Consider the following 5,075-nt stretch of genomic DNA (forward strand, 5'->3'; position numbering starts at 1 on the left):
TTATTAACCTGAAACTGTTCTTAACCTGAAGCACCACTTTAGCTAATGGGGCCTCCCACTGCTGCTGCTGCTGCTGCTGCTGCTGCTGCACCACCGCCTGATATCTGTTCTCATCCTGAAGCAAAGTTCTTAACCCGAGGTACTATTTCTGGGTTAGCGGAGTCTGTAACCTGAAGCATATGTAACCCGAGGTACCACTATATTCTGAACTTAAAATGGAAAGTGTAATGCTAGTGGTCAACAAAAGAGATTCAAAGACTCTCTCAAGGCAAATCTTTAAAAAGTAGTATAATGACGGGCAACTGGGAAACACTGGCCTGCGAGCGCTCCAATTGGAGAACAGCCTTTACCAAAGGGGTCATGAAGATGCTCCAACTCAGGACGAAAGGGAGAAACATCCTAAGAGGAAGGCACACTTGGCAAACCCTCACCATGATCAACTCCTGCCCAGAAACCTAAGGACATGTGGATCTAGAATTGGCCTCCACAGTTACTTACGGACTCACTGTTAAAACCATGTTTATGGAAGGCAATCTTACTCGGCTATGAGTGATCGCCAAAGAAGAAGAAGAAGAATACTATCTAGGAATGTTAGGTTTAATTGTAAATCTGCCATATCCTCCTCCTCCTCCTTCTTGGCTGTACACCGTAGAAAGAAAGACGACTTAAGGAACAAAACAAGTAATCTTTGGTGATATGACATTATTTACCAGGAGCCAGGCTTTGGAAACTGTTTTTGAGGGTGGATACAAGTGTGAGGTAATTGAAATAGAATCTTATGAACATGGGCGGCTATTTGCTTGATCCCTAACTGAGCTATGCACTAGCTTGTGCACAGTTGTATATGCATATGTTCCATAAAAGTATTTGTGGATAACAAAGAGGAACAGAAGCCTAGATATACAGGAGAAGCCACTTTAAAAATTACAATAATAACTTATTCCTCATGCCTTAATTCTTTTGTCCCTCTTATCATATGCTGTTTTTTAATCAAGCTGATTGATGTCAGTTATTAATCCTATAGCAATGCTGTATTTGTGTAATTAAAAATGACTACTGGAAAAACAGTCCATAGTGGTAACCTCGTGTTTCCTTCCCACCCCCCATTGTCAGCAGCAAAGCATTTGATGCTGATCATTCTGTAGGGATTACAAATGGCCAACAGTTCTTCCTCCCCAGTTATTAATCCTAGGAAATGCCCTGAATTCCAAATGCTGTTGCCTGAACTGCTGTGCATTTTGACTAATTGCATATTAATTTGAACACAGTTTGCCAAAAGCATAGCACTGCTACTGGGGTGAGGGGAAAGATAGGTGAGAATGAAATATGTCTGATTTGATATTGAGAGGCATGTGGTCTGAGGTTAAATTATGAGAAATAAGGAAACATTTTTCGCCATTAGCAACTTTGTTCATTATGGCAGCTTCCTATGTCACCCCTTTAAAAATAAACAATAAATGGGCACACCTATAAATTAATCCCAAAACTTAAGAGCTCACTTAGGAATGGATAATACAAGTTAGCTATCTGTGTCTTTCATGACAGTCAATAGTGTGTATCAACCTTGCCTATAGGAATAGTGTTCTGGAATGCTTTTCTGTTGTAAGCTCATGCCTTAACAATAGATATGTTTCCTATTCATCACCAAAAATAAAAAATAAAAAAATGGGTGACTATTATATGTGAGTTTTACAACATTCAAAATGGGATGCTTTTCACTGCTTTAACTATTGGTGTTGGTGAGAAAGAGACCTCTCTTGCCCAGCATTTCTTGGGAACCTTAGGCATTATGTTTCTCATTTCCACATCATTTTGATTTGGGGGGGGGGTGCTTAGGGAGATGTGCAGAAATAATTCCAGCAAAGGGAGCTATTGTACATCAGATCACACTGTTTTTCTGCCCTAGTATTGTCTGCTCTGGGTAGCAGTAGCTCTCTACAGCAATGCACTCTAGAAATCTACAATTCTGAAGGAAACTGAGAGATGTATTTAGATCTCACACTGGCTGGATTAGATTCTTTTGTTTTGTTTGAAAAATGGGGCCTTTAAGGAAGTCCCCAGATACATCACAATACTCTGGAGAATCAAATTAATGTCTGTAAATATGTGTGTAATAGAGGAATATTCATGTTAATAATACTGAGGGATTGGTGGTGGTGGTGGTGGTGGTTTTGCTGTTGCTGTTGTTTTATTAACCCCCAGTTCCTAAATGTTTGTGACTGTATTGTTTGCTTTAGAAATTTGATAGGAAGGAAGTCAAATTCAGAGAGGTGCATTCCTTTAATCTTCATGTTTTTGTTTGCTTTGAATTGAAATCAATCAACACTTGGTCCCAGTGCAAAAGCTGTCACATTGACTGAAAACTGGCTAAAGGTGCTTAAATGAAGACAGGAGATAATGGACGATGCATCAGGGCTGAGTCAAGGCGTCCATTGGCATGCACCAAGGGGATTGTTATTTTGGCTTGCTTTTATTTAGCAGGATTATTAATGATCTAGGAAAGGAAGTAAACAACACATTAATTAAGTCTGCAGATGACACTAAATAGACATATAGAGCAAGAGCTATTAGTATGAGGAGACTATTCAAAGATAGCAGAAATAAGTGGAATGGGATCTATATATGGGACTAAAAATAATACTACTGGAAATGTGAATACAATATTGTTACACTTTATTAATTTATTATTTTACATTTATACCCTGCTTTTCTTCTATCATGGAGCCCAAGGATCCAATCCAGGCATAGGCAAACTCGGCGCTCCAGATGTTTTTGGACTACAACTCCCATCATCTCTGATCATTGATCCTGTTAGCTAAGGATGATGGAAGTTGTAGTACCAAAATGTCTGGAGGGCTGAGTTTGCCTATGCCTGATCCAATCCAAGAGAGATTAGATAAATATCTTGAGAAATACAATTTTCTCCACTAGACAGAAAGTAGAAAATAATAACCCCAGAACCAAAACTGAAGGGATGAAAAAATAACTCTGACTTGGGAAGATGATATAAAATCACAGAAGCTTGTTTGGCTACCAAAATACTCATGATTATGGAAGGGAGACTCTTTAGCCATGGGTTGAATCCAGAGAAAAGCACCAGGAATGGGGCTGAGCACTAGCAACCCTGGCTCCCCCCTAAAAAAAGGGGGAGACCCTAGAAAATTTTGTTGAGGCAACCTATGTGAGTTGGAGCTCTCTTCACCAATGCCACCACCTCCTTCCTATTTTCAGGGATGGGGCTTCTTTCTGTTCCCACCCAACCCTGCCCAGCCCATTCAGCAGGGTCCTCCAAACTTCAGAAGGGCTTTTTAAAGGGAAGAGTTGGATAACTCAACTTTCACTGCCACTGTTGCACCCACAATTCTGTGGATTCAGCTGCATATGTACATAAGAACAGAGGTGTGGCGTTTGCCCGTTCTTTTGAAAATGTCTGTACAGGGGGAGAGAAAGAGTTAATAGGTAGACCAATAAAAAAAGCCAGAGGCAGAGCCTACCTGTTTATAAAAGGGCTTAGCCCAAGGTTTAGTTGGTTAGTTGTTGGTTGGTTGGTTGGTTGGTTGGTTGGTTGGTTGGTTGGGAAAAGACAGTTGGGAAAGCAGTTGGCAGACAAATGGAAACAAAGACACAGTTAGTGCAATTGGTTCTTGTGTGAGGGGAGGTAGAAGAGTTAGAGACAGAATAAAATAAGACTAAGAGGGTAAAGGGTAACAGCATTTTGAATGCATTTAAAGTTTATTTGTGTTTGCAATAAACTACAATCTTCATTGTTAACTTAAGAACCTGACTGAGACTAAGTGATTTACCGGGGAGGACCTGGTTGGTGGCAGCAGATTAGTGGTGTACGGGTCAATAGTCTGTGAGACGACCGGGGGCTCCGTACGAACGCCACAAGAGGTTTTACAAATGAGTCCACAGCCATATGTATTTTATAATACTGTTTCCCTTTATAATACTTTTTTTTTAAGCTTACTGTCAGGGAACTGCCATCGGAGGGACAGGTGGTGGAAGGGCTCACGGAGGTTGGGAGAGACCCAGCAGCTGAAGCAGGAACCAGCAGGGGGAGAGGTGGGTTTCTGAGGGAAAGCGAGCAAGAGGGAGGGCTCAGGGACACATCCAGCGAGAACAGTGGGGAGGTTTCTGGACCTCCCATAGGGAGACCCACTCCTCGCCGGAAACTGTCACGCCGTGAGTCCAGAAGACGTGTTTCCGTTAAGGAGCTTTTATGTTGGAAGCGATTCCGAAAGCAGCCACTGTCGGAATCTGCCAGTGACTAGAGGAGCCATGTCTGAGGGGCTCCGTCACAGACAGAGGTTTGTGGACTTGAACAAACTCTGAGGGACTACGATTTTACGCACAAGCAGCTCATCATCCCATCACACTTACTATTTCTTTTTTTTAAAAAAAAGCTACCCAATGTAATCATATTTAGTGTTTCTATGTCACAACTGCTGCTACCAGAAGAAGAAAAAAATCTTATGAAACCTGACAACAGAAATGTACTGTCTGATTCTAGATACACTTAACTGTAGTTAGAGATTTAAAACATGTGCTCGTCTATCACCAACTTGTATGATAGATCTATTTCTCTAGATTGACAGTCTCTAGTCTTTAAAATCCTACCACATGGGTGCACTTTGTTCAATGACAGATGACATAAAATCAATTTATGCGTAATAAAACAGCCAAGCAGGACTGAGGCGAATTGCTTGAGGATGTGAAAGCACAATGCAAAACAAGAAGATGTCCATGTCTGATTTAACAGACAGACAAACTTAACTGAAAAATCTGAGCAGGACACTGTTTGACAATTATGGTTGTAGCCTGGAGTTTACAAATCTGTTGGGGGGTATCAGGAAAATCATTCTGAGCAGTGTGTGTGTGTGTGTGTGTGTGTGTGTGTAATTGTCTTCCTTAATCCTAAATGAAAGATGCAAAAACTAATTCAGGGGATCTCATTGTACAATCTGATATGCAAATAAGGAAGACTTGGATAAACCAATCCTAGTACATTTGTTTGTTTGTTTGTTTGTTTAAGACACTATGGGTTGCTTAAAAAAAGAGGCCACTGGACAATG

General features: G+C 40.9%; 1 long non-coding RNA gene across 1 annotated transcript; it reads left to right on the forward strand.

The window, feature by feature from the left end:
• Positions 1 to 3,416: 3,416 nt before the first annotated feature.
• On the forward strand, positions 3,417 to 3,779 carry LOC309527652. The gene is made up of 2 exons (XR_014217281.1): positions 3,417 to 3,544; positions 3,584 to 3,779. It is a non-coding gene; the product is annotated as an uncharacterized lncRNA (long non-coding RNA).
• The last annotated feature ends 1,296 nt before the right edge of the window (positions 3,780 to 5,075 follow it).

Source organism: Podarcis vaucheri, assembly GCF_965113315.1.
Source record: "Podarcis vaucheri genome assembly, chromosome: 1".
NCBI classification, from domain to species: Eukaryota; Metazoa; Chordata; class Lepidosauria; order Squamata; family Lacertidae; genus Podarcis; species Podarcis vaucheri.